The 23686-nt window shown below is 38.7% G+C and overlaps 1 protein-coding gene across 1 annotated transcript in view; it reads left to right on the forward strand.

Annotated features, from left to right (window-relative positions):
• SSH2 (slingshot protein phosphatase 2) overlaps positions 1 to 23686 on the forward strand; it is a 238596-nt gene that overhangs the window by 38433 nt on the left and 176477 nt on the right. The window lies entirely within an intron of this gene.

The following is a 23686-nucleotide window of genomic DNA, read 5'->3' on the forward strand; positions in this document are numbered from 1 at the left end:
CATGAGGGCTATACTGAACAATTCTGTAGACAGAATTTTTCCAGTGAGTCCTGGTTTTTGACCTCTGGTTTAAAAGAAAGGATGACGGACCAGAAATGGAAGTTGTAGGTCTGCCATTAATCATGTGGATAATCTTGGGCAGGTCATTAGATCTCCCTCAGCCTTAGTTCCCTCATCTGTGTAAGTTGGACTAAATCCATGTGTAACAACCCTTCTAGTCTCTGAGAATTACTTAATTTTAAGAAGCTTATATTCTGATTGCAACAAACTAATTCATCTGAGTGTATTTTCTATCTCACTATTACACCTTGCAGGCAGTTGCTGTGTCTTTCCTCGGTTGTTAGCCTAATAAGGAGGCCAACAAAGATCCAAGGAGGCCAAAGAATTCTGTGATACTTTGAGGAATTGTCTGAGTTTTATTTATTAAATTGGCTTTAATAGAGAAGGTAACTATGGTTGATGCAAAACTTATTAAAGGAGAAACTAGGAAATGTAATGTGTAAAATAATTTTCTGTCTTTTAAAATTCAGGAAAAGAAACTTCCTCTGAGAGTATTACTGCTTTGTAAGTATGAATTACTCTTCACAAAATCCCAGACAAGGAGAAGGGTAATACTAGCTCCATATTATAGTTTAGAAGTGGGAAGTATCTCAACTTTTATGAGTTAAGTGGGTGAGTTAATAGAAAAATCATGGGCTCCAGGATGAAGCCTGGATTCCATTCAACCTCTTTATGGTATTCAACCTGCTGGCTCCACCCAGTCAGAATACACAAGTACACTCTCCTCACATTTCCATATGTCCACATCTTCTCTGTGTCAGGCTCCTGTTTAAACACCCCTTGTCCACAAAGCCCTCCTCAGTCCTTGAAAGAAAGTAAGCTCTCCTTTCTACCATGTAATTATTTTTTCCTTCTAGTACTAAACTGAAGACTACTTAAGAGTGCAGTCCACATTTGATTCAGCCTTAAGTACCATTCAGCCAAGTGTCCTCTGTAGTATGCACTCAATGATGTTTGATGGCCAGATAGATGAATGAATGAATAGAAGATTTTTTATCCTAGCAGCACATGCATAACTATATTAAGTATGGTCTTATACTTGATTATCATTTTATTGTATTTTTTGATTCTTAACAAGTTATTTTGTAACATTAAGCTTTTTAAAACAGACTTCTCTCTAACATTCTAATTCTCTTACATCTCTAGGTGTCAAAATTTAGAATTCCAATATTATATTTATGGCATTGCTTTTACCAGCTTAATTTTGACGAGCCTTGGCTGGGACTTGGAAACAATGCATCTTGTTTTGATGACTTTCTGATGGGCCAGAGGCCTCAAATGGATGTCACATGATGTTTGAGCAGATCTAACAAAGAAGACAGACAGTTGATCCTCTTTGTTTCAAGTAGCTTCCCTCCCCTCTCCCTCCTTCCTAGTATGTGTGTGTGTTTGTGAGCATGCGCATGTTCAGTTGTGTCCAACTCTTTGTGTGTGTGAGAGTGTGTGTGTGTGTGTTTGTGTGTGTGTGTGTGTGCATGCGCATGCTCAGTTGTGTCCAACTCTTTGCGACCAACCTCATGGACTGCAGCCTGCCAGACTCCTCTGTCCATGGGATTCCCAGGCAAGAATACTGGAGTGGGTTGCTATTTCCTTCTCCAGGGTATCTTCCCAACCCAGGAAGCGAACCCCCATCTCTTGAGTCGCCTGCATTGGCAGGCAGGTTCCTCTCAACCCTGTTAGATTCTGGAAATATTTTTGAGCTTTAAGGACAAGTAATAATTTCCTTTCTTATATCAAGTTAATCACAGCAGCATCTAGTAAATACTCAGTTTATATTGGAGTGAATGAAAAGGCAAATAGTGGAATGCATTGTAGCAAAGTAGAAATAGCATGAGCCTCTGAGGAACAAAAACCTAGTTTAAATACTGATTCTCTTACTCTCATCTTGGATGAATTACTTGACTGAGTCCCTCTACTTTTATCTGTAATATGGAGATGATAATACTTAAGGTTTTTCAACACTCTTATTTTTAAAAATGTTTGTCAATATACATTCTGATTTTTTGTTTGGAAAATATGGTCATCATATTTTAGTTATTAGACTTTTCACTGTGAAATTTTTAAACTATATACTTCTGGACACATTTTTTAAAATAAAAGGTACAGACATGAGATTTAGAGGAAATTCATGTAATTTAGTCACCAGTTTGTTTAATTATGAAAAATAATAATACCAAATGCTGTATTTTTAAATATTTTCTATGATTCACATTAGAAAATCAACCAATCTTCAACTAGAGTTTTTCAATTGTTCACTTGCTACTTTGATCTTATTTTTCTGCCTATTTGTTATTTATGTAGCTTAGATAATTAATAATCATCTAAGAGGTCATGAGTATCATATTGCACTGTTAAAGTTTTTCTTTTTATGATATGATCTCATTTATGTAAAATTAATCTGTATTTACTTGTATGTTCACAAGATGAGCATGAAGCAGAGAGGCCAAGATCTTAACAGAGATTGTGCCAATGTGATAACATTTCAAAGTGACTTTAGTTAGGATGTGGCTAAGATTTTTATCTCATTCTTTTCCATATACCTTCACTGATGCTTATGACTAGTAATACATTATTTAATATGGAATATCTACTGTAGTAGAAATGTGGAAGAAGTCTGCGTGCTGTGTTAGGTAATATGGTAGTATTTGCAACCCAGATTCTCTTGATCTGCTCATTGTTTCCATGTATTTCTCCAGTTGCTTTTGAAATATCTTCATTTATTGATTTATTAATTCTAAAAATATATATATTTGATATCACTCTGTATCAGGTACTGTGCTAGGCAATAAGCACCTACTGTTCTAGGCAATCAAGTATTCTTTGATGAATAAAGCAGATATAGTTCCTTCTCTCATGAAGCTTATTCTATATAGGAGTGAAGACAGAATTATGCATGTAGACAAATATGTAATTACAAGTTGTAGTAGTTTCTGTGACTGAAACCAAAAGGAGCAGTGCTTAAACTGGAGATTAGGAAAGACCTCCTTGCAGAAGTCATACTTAGTGGGGAAGAGCCCACCATAAGAAAATAAGGAAAAGACTAGTCTAAGCCGCGTGAATAGCATGTCCAAAGGCCCTGAGGTGGAAAGAGTTTGGCATATTTGTTGAGTCAATGAAAAAAAAAACTTGAGAAGTAGGCAGGGGCCAGATGTAAGATTTTATAGGCAATAGTAAGAAATTTGAACTTTTTTTTCCCCAAGAGGGTTAGGGGAAGCCATTGGAAGGTTCTCAACATGGGAGTGACCATGACTGTAGGAGATAAAGAATGGAAGCAGGCAGGCTAGTAGGGAGGCTATTGCAGGTGAGACAGAATAGATAGATTTGAGGCAGGACCTGGAGGGCTTACTGATAAGTTGGATAGAGGGTTGGGGTGAAGGAGTAAGTCAGAGACTACTCCAGCTTCATGATGAGAGCAACTGAGCTGTTGCTTGTACCTCTTTCTGAGATGAGGAATTCTAGCCCAGGGCAGATTTGTGGAAGGTGGAGTAGGGGTTGGGATAGGGAGTTCACAGATAACTGTGAGATCCCCACTGGAGATGACAAATAATTGAATATGAGTCTGGACCTTACAGGAGAGGTTTTGGCCTAGGGGTGTACATTTGGGAACCATCAATGAACGGTTGGTATTTAAAGTCCTGTGACTAATGAGATCACCAAGTAGGGAGAATTAGAAAAGAGGGCTCAAGAACAACTCCAAAATCCTTTGAGATTCTGCAGCATTCTAACTAACCAAATTTTCTGACCCAATTAGGTGTTACCCGACAGTCACAGAGAATTCTGCATCTCTGTGTTCTCCTGTCACGACTCACAGATAATAAATGTAGCAAACAGAACCATGTGGTTCTTTGTTTTTTTTTTTTTTAGCTAAAAATCCCTTGTAACTGTCTGTCTTTGGTATATTATAAACTTTTCTGGAATTTAGTTGTCAATTTTGAATGCTTGTATTTTTTAATTAATTAATTAATTAACTTATATCTGTGCTGTGTGTCCATTGCTGAGAGGGCTTTTCTGCAATTGTGGTGAACTGGGGTCTGTAGTTGGTGGTGTGCAGGCTTCTCGTCGCGGTGGCTTCTCTTGTTGCAGAGCGCAGGCCATAGGGCACTCGGACTTGAGTAGTTGCGGCACGTGGGCTCTAGAACTCAGGCTCAACTCAGCAGTTGTGGCACACAAGCTTAGTTACCCTGCAGAATGTGGAATGTCCCTAAATCAGGGATCCAACCCACATCTCCTGCATTAGCAGGGGATTCTTTACCACTGAGCCACCAGGTAAGGCCAAACACATCTTTTTTAAGAGAGTATCGATGTGGAAAGTAAAAGCCAAATATCAAATATTTGAAGAACTTTTCCTAGAAACTTGTTTCTAAATCAGTCAATTGGTGTATTGTCAATAACCTCTTCTGAAAACAATATTGAAGGAGTTAGGAGGAGAGGAAGAGCTTCCCCTGGATTGGAGTTTCCAATTATTTTAAATTTGCTCTGTTCAGGTCACATGCCCTATACTAATAATAGGTGTTGATTGATGTTTGTCTTGGTATGTAATGTCAGTAAGGTCAGCTTTTCTTCTGGATATGTGGTCTCTGTGTGTATGTGTGTAATTTATTTCTATGTGTTTGTTCCACATGTCTCTTTAGAGATTTTTGAGTCCCTTATACATTTTAAAGCCTATTTAAAAATAATTGTATTAAAAGCCAACCTACCCAATTCCATTTCTCTTAGGTTTTTAGGTAACCCATTAGTAAGTATAGATATTTTGTTTTGCTTGCATGTTGGCTTGCTTGTGTGTTTCTTTAATGCTGTAACTCTAAAACTCACCAAAACTGATTTTTAAAAATTCTTCTTTCAAACATGAAGCATTTCAGAATCTTATTATTTGTACCTCACCTGACCTGCCTCTTGAGAAACCTATATGCAGGTCAGGAAGCAACAGTTAGAACTGGACATGGAAAAACAGACTGGTTCCAAATAGGAAAAGGAGTACGTCAAGGCTGTATATTGTCACCCTGCTTATTTAACTTATATGCAGAGTACATCATGAGAAACGCTGGACTGGAAGAAACACAAGCTGGAGTCAGGATTGCCGGGAGAAATAGCAATAACCTCAGATATGCAGATGACACCACCCTTATGGCAGAAAGTAAAGAGGAACTAAAAAGCCTCTTGATGAAAGTGAAAGTGGAGAGTGAAAAAGTTGGCTTAAAGCTCAACATTCAGAAAACGAAGATCATGGCGTCTGGTCCCATCACTTCATGGGAAATAGATGGGGAAACAGTGGAAACAGTGTCAGACTTTATTTTTTGGGATTCCAAAAATCACTGCAGATGGTGACTGCAGCCATGAAATTAAAAGATGCTTACTCCTTGGAAGGAAAGTTATGACCAGCCTAGATAGCATATTCAAAAGCAGATACATTCCTTTGCCAACAAAGGCCCGTCTAGTCAAGGCTCTGGTTTTTCCAGTGGTCATGTGTGGATGTGAGTGTTGGACTGTGAAGAAAGTTGAGTGCCGAAGAATTGATGCTTTTGAACTGTGGTGTTGGAGAAGACTCTTGAGAGTCCCTTGGACTGCAAGGAGATCCAACCAATCCATTCTGAAGGAGATCAGCCCTGGGTGTTCTTTGGAAGGAATGATGCTAAAGCTGAAACTCCAGTACTTTGGCCACCTCATGGGAAGAGTTGACTCCTTGGAAAAGACTCTGATGCTGGGAGGGATTGGGGGCAGGAGGAGAAGGGGACGACAGAGGATGAGATGCTGGATGGCATCACCAACTCGATGGATATGAGTTTGAGTGAACTCCGGGAGTTGGTGATGGACAGGGAGGCCTGGCATGCTGCGATTCATGGGGTCGCTAAGAGTCGGACACGACTGAGCGACTGAACTGAACTGAACTGATGCCCAAAAAATATCTTTTCAGCTACTAAAACTTTTCACCTACGCTGTAGGCCCTACTTTTGTGCTCCATATCACCATGTTGTGAGAGCTCTGTTTCTAGTTGTTTCTGTACCCACCCAACCATATGTGAATATTATCACCCTTTTTTGCTGGGAGAGGGAGCTTTGGCTTTTCTCTTTTAATGGAGTCTCAAGGCATATGAGTATACACTGATTTTTATTGTTGCTATTGTTTCTTGGATGGGAGACCAGTTTTCATGCTAATGTACTGTGCGATTATGTCCAGTGGGTACTACTAGTCACCAATTCCTATTGTGAGATGCTCAAACAAGCTTAAAGCTCTAAACTCTCAGTTTTCTAGAATTGGAGCTATAATTAGTCTAAAACAAACATGTACATAATTCAAAATAAATTGTTTTAGCCTTTTGTCACTTTAAAAACCTAGCATCTCTGATGGACCACTGCTTTTCATCACTATTTTTCTGATTTTAAAAACTGATTCAGACTTATTAAAAGATTTAGCTGAAATAAGACTCGCCTTGTGTTTTGCTAAGACACTCATTTCAACATGCCATAATTTAACTGTTTACCTGTTGAATATTCGAGTTGCAATATATATGATTCTACAGGGAATATTTTGTACATAAATCTTAAAATTTTTTTGGAGTGTAGTTGATTTATGATGTGTTACTTTCTGCCATATAGCAAAGTGCATCAATTATATATATACATATATGCACTCTTTTTTAAGAGTCTTTTCTCATATAGGCCATTACAAAATATTGAGTTACTTGTGCTGTACCTTGGTCCTTATTAGTTATCTATTTTATATATAATAGTATGTCTATATTAATCCCAATATCCCAATTTATCCCTCCCTCCGTTTCCCCCTTGGTAACCATAAGATTTTCTACATCTGTGATTCTATTTCTTTTTTTTTGAATATATAAATCTTTATATACATCCATGATTATTTCTTTAAAATAAATTCTGGAATTTTCTCAGTCTGAGATAAGGAATATCTTCAAGATTTTTCGTGCAATATCATATTACTTTTGAGAAAAATTTTACTATTTTATGCTCCCAGCCATTGGGAGGTGAGAGTTCTTCTTCTTCTTTTCCTTCAGAGCTTTGGAAACTTGGATAGTCTATTTTCCAGCCTGAAGGATGAAAATTGTTTTATTTTGCATTTTTGATTAACTAATGAGGTAGGACATGTTTATTTTCTGATTTCTTTAGAAAAATCAAATGAGTCAGAAAGCACTAATGTAGATAGGATAGTATGCCTTCATTCCACATGGATATAGAAAAGATCTGCTTATGTGGCTGTAAGAGAGTGTATTTTCAAGTCTTATTATCTTCAGAGACTAGACGTAAAGTTTAATTTCCACTACAAATATCTCCAGCTCTAACCAGTGTTCACTAGGATATTAACATTCTGAATCCAGTGTTTTAGAATATAAATTTGCCAGTTCTCTGAAAAGACTGGACAACAATTGGAAAATTCAACAGCCCTTCTTCATTGACTTGCTTATGCTCTACCAATGGGCAAAATGCAGGCAAAACTGCCAGCTGCTCTGCATCTGCAGACATTTGTGCAGAACTAATTTTAATAGCAGATGTTGGAAATAAAAAAAAATTTGCAGCCTCCCCTCTGAGAAAGCCAGACCTATCCCGTGACTTCTCAGATGCCCCATAACCCCATTAGCCAGAGTTTCATTCCTAAAATTCCATATATTGCTTCCCTTCCTTCTCATGTGAGCAGTTTTAGAAATGCTTAAGGGAATCTCACAGCTTTAGAAAGTCTCGAGACTACTTTAGTTGCCACCCTGTGATGTTGTCGTAAGAAGACTCTGTGTACAATTAGAGTGCACCCATGAAAGATTCTATTTTGACCTTTGAAGATACCCAAACTTCATTCGCCTTATGTCCATCATAAGAAAGATGACTACTTCATTTTGTATCGAGGTAAAAATTACAGGTAGGCTTCCCTGGTGGCTCAATGGTAAAGAATCTGCCTGCAGTGCAGGAGACATGGGTTCGATCGCTGGGTCAGGAAGATTCTCTGGAGAAGGAAGTGATAACCCACTCTAGTATCCTAGCCTGGGAAATCCCATGGACAGAGGAGTCTGGCAGGCCACAGTCCATGGGATCGCAAAAGGGTTGGACATGACTTAGCAACTAAACAACAACAGCAACAGTTCTGTTCACAAACACTTTGTCAGACATATTTCACAAATATTTCTCCCAGTTTGTGAAATTTATCTACAGTTGTAGATTATTTTTTGTTTTTCTTAAGTGTATTTTTCAGAGAGCAAAAAGCTTTTACTTCTGCTGAAATCCATTTTATAATATTTTTCTTTTATAATTTGTGCTTTTTGCATCATTAAATCTTTGCCTAACCCAGTGCAGTAAGGATTTTCTCCTATATATTCTTCTAGAAGTTACACCTATATTTTGGTAACATTTATAGTTGTCACAACTTGTTTTCCCAGTTGATGAAATTAGGCTCAGAGGAGTTAAAACCATTTGCCTAAGGTCATTTACTCTTTAGGTATCATTATGTCTTCTGATTCTAAATTCTGTGTTTTTCTTGTTGTACAAGTCTGTGCATATTATGTCAGAATATGTATATAGGAAGATCATAAACCCATGTTGGTCTAATATATCCTCAGGGTAATCATTTAGTTTGTCAGTTCCCAAGCAAGATCTTGCCTTCTCTCTTTCCTTCTGGGATCTTCCATTTGTTTAGCACATCAGTCAGAGCGCAGGTAAGGGAGAAATTGTTAAATTTGCTAATCAAATGTTATTTTTTTTAGTGCCCCCTTAAAACGTATTATCTAATTACTTGTATTCAATACAAATTTTGATTTATGGACCACAATATTAATAATATAAGAATTCATATTGAAAAGTCAGCCAACAAATATTTATTGAGTGCTTGTTATAAATACCAGGCCCTATGTGTAGTTGTTGGGTATATAGAATGAGGGAATTAGGTACACTTGATCTTTTTCCTCATGAAACTTGTAGACTAGAGGAGTAGCTTTCAAATTCTTATGACTGAGATCCACAGTAAGAAACACATTTTACATTATGACCTGGTATGCTTTTGTAGGTGTTCTTGCATGCATATCTAAAACAGAAGTTTCATGAAACAGTTCTTTGTCTTCTTTCGCCCAGTGTACTCTGATATTTTCTGTGCTATTCCAGTTTAAAAAAAAAAAAAAAGCTATGTTGCTGCAAATCACTGAATTGATTTCACAAGCTGTTCTCTCAGCCTGCAGTTTGAAAAAAAAAAAAAAGAGTTGAAGCTGGTTTATTACTGTGTTTTGGGGAGATTTACCCACTGTGATTTGTTGCCAAGGGGCTTGCAGGAAGAACATGAGATTCCCAGCTGCCCTTTGGCCAAGTGGGACAGAAAGTAACTATACTTTCCCCCTAAACACACCAGAACTTTCAGAATTTCAAAGGAAGTACTTGCTTACTTCCTTCTCAAGATTCTGTAGTGCTGGAAATGGCAAATTTATGAGGCCCCATATAGACTTAAGAAGGGCTTCTCTGGTAGTTCAGTGGTAGAGAATCTGCCTGCCAAGCAGAAGATGTAGGTACAATCCCTGGGTCAGAACGAGCCCCTGGAGAAGGGAATTGCAACCCACTCCAGTATTCTTGCCTAGAAAATCCCATGGACAGAGGATCCTGGCAGGCTACAGTCCATGGGGTCGCAAAAGAATTGTATACAGCTTCGCAACTAAGCAACAACATGGATTTAGGAGTAAGTAGGAAATAATTGTCTAAGGAAATCTGTCACTCAAACTCTAATGCTACAGCGTACACAGAAACCTGTATAACTGTTTCAGTAAGAAAATTTTTAAGTTTCTTCATTTACTGTTCCGAATTGAGGAAGCTGGGTATACTGAGTGGTGTTACTTGGCTAGATGTAAATTATGAACAGTCCTCAGAGAAGGGACTTTTATGAACCACAAGTGACCTTTTATTTTGCATTTTTATTTTATCAAAATATAAAAATGTTTCTTATCTTTTAAGCAGACAGTTAACTTCAGAACATGAGAGCGGTCTATCCATTTATTTCAATTTGTAGTTATTCGAGGATTAGAGAAGGAAGGGCATTGCTTCAGTAATTTGAAATTAGAAACTTTTAATCGGAAGAAGTTATATTCAGTTTTATTTTCTAGTCTGATTTCTACTTAAGTGGGGCCTTAAAATTTGGGTTTTACTTAGTGGAGGTTTTTGTTTTGTAATCCCAGTGGGAATGTCACACTACAGTAGGGGGATTTTTTACTTTGAATCTTTTTAACCACATACCTTTGACATCCATATGAGCTAATTAACATTGATTTGAGGACTTACAGAAAATGATTTGAAGTTTCTGGAGGGTGTAAGATTCCATTGCATTTCTTGATGGGCTGGTGCCCTTTCTAATGGGATTATTTTGTTGTGGCAAAGGGATGATAGTAAATTACTGTATTTTAAACAATAATTTTCTAATATGCAATACAATAAACAATAATTTTCTAAGATTGGTTTAAATACCAATCAAGAATACCAGTGTTCTCGTACCATTATTCTCCATCTAGAAAACAGGAATAGTGAAAATAACAAAATGGGCCTAGGACAACTCCCCAGTCTAAGCCTTCTCAAGCTTTTGCTTGTTTGTTTACTTTTGTTTCCCCAGTTAGAAGAAACTAGTATATTGAAAAGAATTTCCTTGGTTATGAGAAACAGATTCCATCATCTTTAGAGGATATGTTAACATGAGAACTAAGATATTTCTTTACATGGAATTAATGTTTTCTTTTAGAGAAATTTTTCTCCTAGGAGAGGATTTTATGCTGGAATATCCCTATTTCTGCCAGTCCAGATCAGGCTCAGATAACTGTGGCTGTCAGAATCTGACTGAGGTATAAGACATGGCACTTGTCACTTTGGTTTGCTTAGGGTCCCTGCATGGGCCTGGAGGTCTCCTTGTGCTGACATGTCCCATGCAAGAAGTCCATGCATAAGCTCCAGGTTTTCTCTAGGATCAGGATGACGACTATCATACATTCTAGTGCTTTAGTACCTGTTCCTGCTGCCCAGGGATAGATAAAGGGCTGCGGTTTCAACTGGGCCTGGGCTCTGTGCAGAGGTTGATGTGGACTTTGATTTCTACGGGGGACCTCCTTGCACTTTGCCTCTACTCTTAAGAAAAAGCCACTGTCAAAAGCAACTCATCCTTCCCTGCAAGTGTCTTTTCAGAAAAACTCCCTTCTGAGAAAGTAACTGGAGAGTTTTATTCACAAGGGTCTCTAACCCCCTGGCCTAGGCAGAGTAACTCTTCCCTTGTGAGTTCCCCAATCCTGCATTCATCCTTGATATTCTCCTCTTTTGAGTCTCTAGTATCCTTGCTTCTGTCAGTTGGGGCAAAATCCATGTCCTGGCTCTTCCCTTTGGCCTGAAGCTTAAGGACCCAAGGTGTTTCCCTCTGGCCTCCATAAGGACACACAGCACCTGGAAAACTGCTGTGATCCCAGTGGAAACGCTCTGGAGATAGCGTATCCCAGTGGAAACGCTCTTTGACTATGAGACCTTAGAAGCCAACTCATCTGGATTGAGGACTACTGCGAGGGGATAGCCCTGTGGCTGGTGGTGGAGCCCTACCCTCAGATGTGAGCTTTGACTAACCAGCAGTCTCCTCTTTAAGGCATGGTTGGCTTGTTTGGGCTTCCCTGGTGGCTCAGATGGCAAAGAACCTGCCTGCAATGCAGGAAGTCCAGGTTTGATCCCTAGGTCAGAAAGATCCCCTGGAGAAGGGAATAGCAGCCCGCTCCAGTATTCTTTCCTGGGAAATCCCATGGACAGAGGAGCCTGGTGGGCTGCAGTCCATAGGGTCACAAGAGTCGGACACGACTGAGCAGCTAACACACTGGCTTGGATTTAGGGTGACCAACATAATTGATTGTAGGAGACACTTTGTTATTGGATCCCCTGGATCACTTTAGCTTTGGAGAGTTTCTCACAGTGGCTCTTAAGATGTCTTCCAATTGTGGTTTAGGAGATAAGACGCCCTGGGTATTGACCATTGCCCTGGAATCTCTGGCTCATGAAGCAATTTCTGAATTGATTTCTAAAATTCTTTTTCTAAAGTAGAAACTGAACTCAGAGACATGCCATCTTTCTTTGATGGGTTCTTCCCTCCAGCTTCTCTTCTGGCTCTGGAGCATTGCTGTTTTACGTCTGGAATCTCTGAGACATTTCCACTCTCATCTCTCTGCTTGTTTCCTTTCATTGCTCAACTTGTAGTCAGCTCTGAGCTGCTATTAGCCCTCCACAAAGTCCCATTTTTCCAGATTATTTTTTGTGATGCTGGATGAGAGGGGCTGAAAAGTCTTTTTTCCTCACTGAGAGGAGTGAGGAGGACTCCACAGGCCCATGACTAGTATGTGATAGGGACCCCTCTCAGAATTCTCTGGTGGAAACAAGATGATGTGATCACTTTATCTCTGATCTATATGAGTTTTCCCCAAGGACTTTGGCAATCTCACTATGATGTCAGCTGCTGAAATGTGGGGACGGAAGAGAAAAAGATTAGGACAGATTCCGTAATTGGTCTTCTCTTGCCTTTAAATGGACATGAGTTTTGAGCAAGCTGCAGGAGTTGGTGATGGACAGGGAAGCCTGGCGTGCTGCAATCCATGGGGTCACAGAGAGTCAGACATGACTGAGCGACTGAACTGAACTGCCTTTAAACAGCTTTTTGAATACAAGTATCGTGACAGGTAAGCCCTACCTTTGCCATACCTGAAGCTGAAAGTTATTTATTTTAGCATATGTTGAGAGTTTGGATCAAGAAAGAAGAGCTCCAAAATGATATTCAGGTGATGTTCCTCTTGGATAGTTTGAACTGTTGGTGTAACTATTTATCTAGAGAGAATTTATTCGGAAGATGATAACCTGAGGTGTACAACCTTTCAGCTTCTGGGCAGCTTCTCTCATCATAGTCCAGTTTATCAATCAGAATGCAAAAATTCCCTTTGTGCATTGTGAAGATCTTGTGGCCAGAATGCTATATAGGAAATTAATTACAAATCATGGCTTATTTTACTCCCAGTTCAGCCTGTTAGGTATCTCTAGCCTTCCTTGCTATCAACCTAGATTCTTCCTCCAGTACTAGAGCTAAATATTTTAGTTCTCTTATTTATTGCAGAAGGAATCAAGCTCTTTGCTTACTGGGAAACAGGTCTAATCCTTGGTTCTCAGTAAAAACTGTTCTTTTCACAATCATCTGAAACCTGACTTGGTAATGTCTCAGGACTCTGTCTCGGTAACAGCAATCTTTCTTTCCTGGCACACATCCCCAGACAATTGTCCAAGGAGGCTTTTCTCTCCTTTCTTACTCAGTGTCTTCTTGTCTTCAAATTCCTCTTGTTTCCTGAATTCCCCTACTTTCTCTGAAATAGCTTTGTCTTTACTCTTTAAACCTGCATTCCCCAAAGGAATAAAGAGCTTCACCTCTATGCACACTCTGCAGAAGCTTGCAGTGGTCATATTACACGGTATACACATTAGCATCTCTAAAACCCAATTCACTGTCATAGCCCAGGTTTCAAATTAAGCTACACACAAAAAATTTTAAGTGTGTGTGTAGCAGGGGGAGGGATTGGTGTGATTAATAATTGTATTTAAACCACAAAGAGTGCTCATACATTGGTCTGAGGAGAGAAATAAAAAATTAGAATTTTTAGGTGTTAGAGGCTATAAGATAATATGCAGGATGATTTACAAATAATTGGGGGTCGACAAGAATTGTATGCTTTCGGCAGATGTGGAGTTAAGCTTTCTGTACCTCCTTGTTTTGTTAGCCTGCTGTCAGCTCATGAAGTTGTCAGAATTGGGTTGTTTTTTTTTTTAACTCCTACACAGAACAGGAGGAGAATAAGCAGCTAATTTGTCAGTAGCAGAAGCCTAACCAAAAATGGGAAATAATAGAATATTTGGTTTGCCTAAATTGAGACACACTAGTCTCTATAGATTACATATCAATTTTTGAGCCACTTAACTAGCAACTAGAGACATAAATCCAAAAGTTTTCTTTTGTATCTTGAGATTCCAGTCTTGAAGTTCTGAATTGCAGCTGCAACTCTCATTCTTTCTGTGGGCTTGCAGCAAAGGTTGAGCATCTACCCCAGCCCCCAGCTTCTTTGCTTTTGTCTGTGTTTATGAACTTACTACTTGTTTATTAATTTGTTCTTACTTCTGTGGGTGATTACTTTTCATAATCCATCATAGTGCCTAAGCTTAGTTACCTTACATAGGCATTCATTGAATACAGGTGGTAAGTTGAATAACCTGTGCATATGAATAACTGTTTGTTTCACTGTCCACTTTCCTTCCTTAGCACTTTCCTTTTGTTGGTTTTGCTATCAAGAGTTAGTTTTGGAGTGGTATGATTCCATCATTCTGGACCTAAAGCAGTGATTTAAGTGCTATCTACAGATGCAAATACTTTAGTTCACTGGCTCTCAGACTTTAACATATATTTCATGTGTATCAGAATCACTTGGAGGGCTTGTTAAAAAGCACATTTCTGGGTCCTAACCCCAAATTTCCTAATTTGGTAGGTCTAGAATGGAGCCTAACCAGTTCACAAGTGAGGCATCGCCCGGTGTTCTGGGCACCACACTTTGAGAATTACTGCTTTTTGCAAAATAGAGATTTTTCTATTTCAGAAACATCTCCTTGTAGGACAGATGGTCATATCAGGAAAAGAATATAAAAGAAACCAAACTTTGTGGAGATCACAGGATTTGGTGGGCTTTAAAAAAATATATTCAAATTATCTGTGTGAGGGTGCAGATTTGCCAGTACAAGTCACGTGGCATTTGCAGAGGATCTGAAATACTATCATAAGTGAATATTCAGAGAATTAAAAGCAAAACCTAGATCTACAGAATATCCATATGTCTTAAACTAATGTTATATGTCAGTTATATCTCAATAAAATTACAGGGAGATAAAACTATGATCCATAGAAAGATTAGAGACAGTTCTAGGCAATTTATCATTATTGTTATTGTTTAGTCGATAAGTCATGTCCAGCTCTTTAGTGACCCCATGGACTGCCAGGCTCCTCTGTCTGTAGGATTTCCCAGGCAGAGATACTGGGGTGGGTTGCCACTTCCTGCTCCAGGGGATCTTCCGGACACAGGAACTGAACTAGTGTCACCTGCATTGGCAGGTGGGCTCTTTACCACTGAGCCACCAGGGAAGCCCCGGTTTGTCATCCGGGGATCCACAAACTTTTTCTAAACTTTTGCTAAAAGCCTGACAGTAAAAGTTTAGGTTTTGCCAGCCTTAAATGGTCTGTGTTGCATATTCTTCTTCGCCTCTTCTCTAAACAAAACAACCATTTAAAAATGTGAAAACCATTCTTAACTTACCGGTCATGTTAAAACGGGCTGTAGTTTGCTAACCCCTACCAAGCCCATGAAGGCTCAGAGGAGAGGGAGATAAGTGAGGCTGAAGTCATCATTTTGAAGCTTCCTGAAATTCTGGGATTTGAGTGGTGCTTTGAAGGATGGTGAAAATTTAGATTGAGAGATTATTTCTGAAAGGAGAAGTGATAGCAAAATGAGCCTGTGATGCTTATATCAAGGGCTGTAAATTAGATACAAAGAGTGTAGAGAGCCGCAGTACCTTTGCAGATGAAATGGACTAACTGCAAGCCAGAGTTAGGAAGTCCTGTGGCATGAATCCTTGGACAGTCTCAGCCACTGACAAGCCAGCCTGCTAAGTAGCTCTGAGAAATGGAGATGCTCTTTTGGCTTAAAGACTCCATGTTGACTTGGAGCCCAAGGAAGGCAGTGTCTCATGTAACAGTTGGCTCTTCAGTAAGAGCTGTTACTACTATGACTAATTAAAGAACAAACATCATGTGTTTAGGGTTGTGAAGACTATTGGTCTCTTAACCAGAACTATACACAAAGATTTTAGCTCATCTTAATTTGTATTATTGCTATTGGCAACAAAGAAGAATTGTGATGACTAATGCTAAGTCACTTACTCATTCATTGAACATTTATTGAATGTTATTCTGTGCCAGGCTCTAGAGATACAACTTGAGAAGATCCCCCTTCTAGCGAGAGAGAAGCAATATGTATAGAAATAACTACAGTAGAGTGAGGTAAGGGTTAGAAAATGTATGTGCAGGGAACTATGGATACTTAGAAGAAGGAACCACCAGTTCACTCCAATTTAAACTGTCAGGTTGACTCAGTCTAATTATTACTGGCCATGGATTATATCCTTAATACTAGGCAATTATCTTGCAAATGTGTACTATTGATTATAAAGAGGCCTGTGTAAAATACTGTGGTTGGATCAAATCCAATTCCTCATCCAGAAAAAACCATTTCAAATATTCTACTGTTGTTGCTAAGTTTTTAAGATCCTCTTTAAGTGCAAAATATTGGGTTGGCTAGAAACTTCATTTGGGTTTTTCTGCACAACTTGGAAAACTGAACTTTTTTTTTTAAATAGCTTTTATTGAAGTACATGTGCTATATACTTAAAAAAAAAAAAGCTGACTGTTTTTTTTGGCTGCACCTGAGTGGCATATAGGATAAATTCCCCCACCAGGGATCAAACTTGTGCCCTTGGCAATGGAAGCACAGAGTCTTAACCACTGGAAATGAAAGTGAAAGTCGCTCAGCCGTGTTCAACTCTTTGTGACCCCATGGACTATACAGTCCATGGCATTCTCCAGGCCAGAATACTGGAGAGGGTAGCCTCTCCCTTCTCCAGGGGAACTTACCAACCCAGGGATCAAACCCAGATCTCCTGCATTGCAGTTGGTTTCTTTACCAGCTGAGCCACCAGGGAGCCCAAGAATACTGGAGTGCATAGCCTATCCCTTCTCAGCGGATCTTCACAACCCAGAAATCAAACCGGGGTCTCCTGCATTGCAGGCGGATTCTTTACCAACTGAGCTATCAAGGAAGCCCCCTTAACCACTGGACCACCAGGGAACTCCCCAAACCAAACGAAGTTTTTCACCAGTGCAGTAGATAGCACCAGTGTTGCTTGGTCGCTTGATTTTGTGTTTCCCACTATTCTGATGTGAATATTAAATTCTAAAACACAGTAAAAATTCTAAGACCCAATAAAAGTTGCAGAAAAGAAGATTCTGTGGTAGGCAAAAGAAAAATGAGCTCCCCCAAAAGAGTTGTCATCTGTGAACCTGGAATATATTATGTTACATGGTAAAGAGGGGAAATTAGAGTTGGATGGAATTCAGGTTGTTAATCAGATGACTTTAAAGTAGGCAGATTATCCTGGGTTATCAGAGTAGGGGACAGTGTCAACATAAGGATAATTAATAAGTGGAAGAGGGAGACAGAGAAGAGGCTGGACTGATGTGATCTGAGAAATACTCAGCCTGCTTTTGTTAACTTGAAAGATGGAGAAAAGGGGCCACAAGCCAAAAAATTCAGATTGCTTCTGGACACTGGAAGAGACAAGGAAGCGTATTCTGTCTGTATTAGTTTGCTGCTGCTGCTAAGTCGCTACAGTCGTGTCTGACTCTGTGCGACCCCATAGACGGCAGCCCACCAGGCTCCCCCGTCCCTGGAATTCTCCAGGCAAGAGCACTGGATTGGGTTGCCATTTCCTTCTCCAATGCATGAAAGTGAAAAGTGAAAGTGAAGTCGCTCAGTCTTGTCCAACTCTTAGCAACCCCATGGACTGTGGCCCACCAGGCTCCTCCGTCCTTGGGATTTTCCAGGCAAGAGTGCTAGAGTGGGGTGCCATTGGCTTCTCCTAGGGCTGCCATAACTAACAAGTGCGGCTTAACAACAGGAATGTATTTTCTCTCAGTTCTGAAGCTGGGAGTCGGAGATCAAGGTGTTAGCAGGATTGATTTTTTTTTCTGAGGCCTCTCTCCTTGACTTGTAGATCTGTCTTCTCTGTCTGCGGATGATCTTTCCTCTGTGTGTACGTGTGTCCTGATTTTCTTCTAAGGATGCCAGTCATACTGCATGACAGCCCACCCTAATAACCTCATTTTAATTTAATTACCTCTTCTCCAGATACAGTCACATTATGAGATACTTGGGATTAGGACTTCAACGTATAAATTTGTGGGGAGGGGGACACACTTCAGTCCATAACACTACCTTAGAGTCTATAGAAGGATCATGGGTTGGCCATCACTCTGATTTTCGGACTCCTGACCCCTGCAATTATAAGAGAATAAATTTGTGTTGTTTAAGTCATCAAGTTTGTGATAATATAGCAAATGAGAAAATAAATACAAGTTACCTGAATCTGACAATAGGAGGTTAACTAAATTATGGAACATCTATTAATATACAATGGAATATCATGGAGCCATCAAAATCTTGAAGTAAATGTCCTTTGCTTGATGAGTGGATAAACAAGATGTGGCATATACATACAATGGAATATTATTCAGCTTTAAAAGGGAAGGTAATACTAATGCATGCTGCAAATGTGGATGAACCTTGAAGATATTATGTTAAGTGTAAACAAGCCAGTCTCAGAAGACACACACTGTATGATTCTACTTATAAGAGGTATCTAGAGTAATCAAAGTCATAAAAACAGGAAGTAGAATAGTGGATGCCAGGGACTATGGGAGGGGGAAATGAGTACTTTTTTTAAATGGGTATAGAGTTTTAGTTTTGCAGGATGAAAAAGTTCCAGAGATTGGTTAACAACAATGTGAATATACTTAACACTAGTGAACTCTACACTTAAAAACGTTCAAGATGATAAATTTTATTTTACCACAGTTTTAAACATTTTAAACAAAGGTAAGTTTAAAAAGCAATAACAGAAAAATAGATGCAGTGTGTTTCCATTGTGTGCTTTAGAGAAAGGATAAGTACACATGTAACAGGTATGTGTACAGTATATCTCTGAAAAGATACCCAAGAAACTAATGTAGTGAATACTTCTGGGAATGGGGTTGTAGAGAACTAGGAGGTCTGGGGGACAGTGATGGGAAGAAAAATATTCTCCAACAGCTTCGGAATCTTGTTTACCACGTACATACTAAAATAATGTTTTTACTAAGTTCTTAGATACAGAGAACAGATTGATAGTTGCCAGAAGCAGGGAGTGGGCAAAATGGGTGAAAGAGTGAAAAGGTGCAAACTTCTAAAATAAATAAGTCATGGGAATGCAGTTTTTTAAAAGGAGAAAAAAGAATGGTTTTAAATGTGTAAGTTGGGGTTAGGGACTGCAGAGAAGGTTTTCTCAGCTGGGTCCTCTGTAAGTGTGTGCGTGCTCAGTCACTTCAGTCATGTCTGACTCTTTGCAACCCCATGGGCTGGAGCCTGCCAGGCTTCTCTGTCCATGGGATTTCCTAAGCGAGAATCCTGGAGTGGGTTGCCATGCCGTCCTCCAGGGGATCTTCCCGACCCAGGGATCAAACCCATGTCTCTTGCATCTTCTGCACAGCAGGCAGACTTTGCAGGTGGCTCAGACATTGCAGGTGACTGAGCCACCGCATCTTTAGGCTACAAGATTGCTTTGTTCAATCTAGTTACACTTCAATGTCAGGATAAGTAAGACCTATTTCTTATCCTGACCTTTAAATGTGAAAAGCTCTTAGCCCCCAAGTGGTCATCAGGTTTTAGGGCACACATGTGTTTTACTTTCTGAAAGTATATTTTCGAAGTCTCTAGTTCTTTAAGAACAACTGCAATTTATTCACTTAATTAGAGCCCCTTAAAAAGTTGGGAGGAGAAAAGGAAAAAAGGAAAGGTAAAAATATAATAATCATAAATGTTTTCTGCTTCTTAAAATCACATAACCTGTAACAAAAATAGAATAAAAGAGACAACAGTACAAACAAGTTTGGGCTCTTGTGGGGTTATTTCTTAAGACTTCTGCTTGCCAGTTGTTAGGTAACTGCACAAGTTAACAGGCTTCAAAACATCCTCCTTAGTACATGAGACTTTGCATCATACATTCCATATAAAGATTGCAACATTTTATTACTGTAATTGTTGCTCAGAAGCTGTTCCAAATTGAAATTTCTTGTATATATGAATGTTTTCCTTACCTGCAGTGTTAGCCCTTGTTTTTCTCCAAATGATACTTGGCCAAAGGGCTATATTTCCACAGAGCCATATCCTTATCTTTGTGGTTTTTGCATCTCCATATAAGCTAAAAACTATTTTTGGAACCTGTTCAGTTATCTTTCCCTTTTGTTTGGAGTTTTACTATAGCTAATCTAGAACCAAGTAAAGTGCTTATTAGTTCTTAGTAGGGGTACGATAAGTGGTATTGAATACCCATTGTGAGTCCAATACTTCAAGGTTATGTAGGGAATGCAAATTTGTCTGGATTTAGAAGTAAAACACTTAAAATTTTGTAGAAACAAAATTTCCCTCGATGGCAAAAGTTCCTTTGAAAGAAAACTTAGCCCAAATGTGTAAGTGTTTCACTTTCAGGGTGGAGATTATTATTACTTTAGTTATATGTATTATTATTGGCAGCAGTAGTATTACCAACATGAGTAGCTAAATTATGTTTTTCTTATATCATCTCTCATACAATTTTTCCAGTGACCCTATTAGATAGATGCTATTGTTGTGCCCATTTTTATGGGTGAGGAAATTGAGCTTAGAGAGATTAATTAATGTGTCCAACATCACGTGACTAGTAAGTGACAGAATCAGGATATAAACTCAGTTAAGATTTGGGCTTGATACTTCCAATGCAAGAATATTAATAACAGTTTGACTCTATTGTCTTCAAAATTCCTACTAAAAATGACCAAAGGAATATTGTAAAAAGGAAGATAGGAAGGAAAGATGAAAAAGAAGGGAAAAGAAAATTGATGCCTGCACTACAAACTCAGCACAGTCACTGTTGTCATGTTAGAAGAAACACTGGAGGACTTCCTACAACATGAAATTCAGGCAAGATCACCTGAGAAGGGCCTACCCACCTGAGAAGTACTAGATGTAAACTAAACTCACCTGGGGACTGAGTTTAAGGAAACATCTTTTATTCCTAGCTTAGTAAAAATGTTTGAAGCCAAAAATGACCTTTAATTTTATCAAATGTCTTTTAACTATTTAGATAATCATACATTTTTTTCTCATTTTTCTTAATTATATGCTAAATTATATTATTAATAGAGTTCCTAAACATTCATTCTTAGAATAAACTCTTTATATTGTCAGTGGAAATAATAAATAGCCTATAATAGGAATAAAAAAGTTTGATTTCAGCCAAACTGAGGGCTATAGCCGAAAAGACAGCCTCGCAGAGAACTGTGAGGAACCACTCCAGAGGAGCATGGGTTTCAGCATAGGTTTATACCTTGTCAGAACAAGGAAAATTAGACAAGTCAGAGACACATTTCTTCAAGATTTAAAAAAACAAAAACAAATCAGCATGTATACAGCCAGTCAATATGGCCTTGGCTCCTGGGAAGGAACTCTTATCATTAAGGGAGTACCAGCATTGGAAGGAAGGCATTTAATCTTTATTTTTAACATGGACATTCTGTACTTCTGGTCAGTGCACCTTATTTTTTTTTAATGATTAAAGCAGATGTACAATGTATGTTTGATAGGCCACGAACAGGCTGTTTAGTTAGCATAAAATTCCAGTTAAATCGTGTACAAGCCAGAATGACTTCCACATACCTCAATATGTAGGAGTTTCTATCAATTGTCATAAGCAGTTAATTGAATTTCAATTAATAAGTATGTAGGGAAGTCTTAAAATAACTTTAGGAATGCAGATGTCATTATAGGACCTCGTACTTTTTTAATATAGAAATTTATTGATTTACAATATTAGTGTCAGATGTACAGCATAGTGATTCAATACTTTTATAGCTCATACTCCTTTGAAGTTATTACACAGTGCTGACTATATTTCCCTGTGCTGTACAATATATCCTTGTTTCTTATCTACTTTATATATGGTAATTTGTATCTTTTAATCCCATACTCCTATCTGGCCCCTCCCCTCCCTCTCTCTACTGGTAATCTTCTAGTTTGTTTTCTATATCTGTGAGTCTCTGTTTTGTTATATGCAATATTTGCTTTCTCTGTCTACATTAATACACTCCAGGTCTATCCATGTAGTTACAAATGGCAGAAATTCAGTTTTTTAATGGCCAATAGTCCCTTTTATATAAAAGAACCTCTTTCTTAAAAGGTCATTTTGGAAGAGCTCATGTAACCATGCTGCAATATATACAAGATGAAAACCTAAAAATCATCAACTAGTGTAATTAGGATTAAAGGCTATGGTTTTTCCAGTGGTCATGTATGGAGGTGAGAGTTGGACTGTGAAGAAAGCTGAGCACCGAAGAATTGATGCTTTTGAACTGTGGTGCTGGAGAAGACTGTTGCAAGTCCCTTGGACTGCAAGGAGATCCAACCAGTCCATCCTAAAGGAGACCAGTCCTGGGTGTTCATTGGAAGGACTGATGCTGAGGCTGAAACTCCAGTACTTTGGCCACCTTACACGAAGAGCTGACTCATTGGAAAAGACCCTGATGTTGGGAGGGACTGGGGGCAGGAGGAGAAGGGGACGACAGAGGATGAGATGCTGGATGGCATCACAGACTCGATGCACATGATTTTGGGTGAACTCTGGGAGGTGGTGATGGACAGGGAGGCCTGACGTGCTGCGATTCATGGGGTCACAAAGAGTTGGACTCGACTGAACTGAACTGAACTGAATGTGTACTTTTTCTCTCTTGACAGTGACAAACCATGTTTGATATGCTTGATATCATCTATATTATATCTGTTGTGATATAAGGAATTTGGGAGAATTGAAAGCAGCTTTGATCTCTGCCTTTTTCCTTCAGATATTTTGTTTGTTATTTATTAATGCATTAGCTTTTCTAATATGACTTTCAGAAGTAGTCACATATTTTGTAGACTGATTTTTTTTAAGACAAAGGAGAATAAATATTCTTATTTTTCCCCCTCCAAAATGCAAAGGAGTAAGAAAGAGACTTTGCATTTGCAAGACCTAAAAATGATTTTAAATATTTAATTGTTTGTTTACTTTCTGAAAGAGGATGAGAGGAGAAATGGAATATGAGACTTGGTTGTAAGGACAAAACCCAAAAGTAGGCAAAGGATCAGGGTAGGAAAAGATAAGAAGGAAATAAAACAGGAGTAGGCAGTTACCAGAAGTAGGAACTCTGAACTTTACTCTGTTTATCTGTACTCTAACACTCATCTCTGCAGGTATTCTACAAGTCAAAACAGTCTCAGCTTTGAAAATACAAAATATCAGTCAACCATGATAGCCATAAAGTAGTTGTGTATGATTAAGTTTCAGCCACAGATAGTGACAATTTTTTTGTTTAATAGACTTACTGAGATCTGATTGATAAACAAAAAACTCGACATAGTTAACATATCCAGTTTGATGAGTTTGGACATGTGCATACATCCATGAAAACCATCAATGGATAATCAAGGTAATAATATCTATTAACTCCAAAAGTTTCCTTAGGCTCCTAGGGGTTTTGTTGTTTGTTTTGTGGTAAGGACATTTAAAATAAGATGCAGACATCTCTTCAAGACCCTGATTTCTGTTCTTTTGGATTTGTACACAGAAGTGAGATTGGTGCATCATATAGTAGTGTGAAGTTTTGATGACATAAGTGTATACGTCTCTATGTAGGGATAACTCAAGTTTCCAGCAGCTGTTACCCAAAGAGCAAA

Source organism: Oryx dammah, unplaced genomic scaffold, assembly GCF_014754425.2.
Source record: "Oryx dammah isolate SB20612 unplaced genomic scaffold, SCBI_Odam_1.1 HiC_scaffold_8, whole genome shotgun sequence".
In the NCBI taxonomy this organism is placed as follows: domain Eukaryota; kingdom Metazoa; phylum Chordata; class Mammalia; order Artiodactyla; family Bovidae; genus Oryx; species Oryx dammah.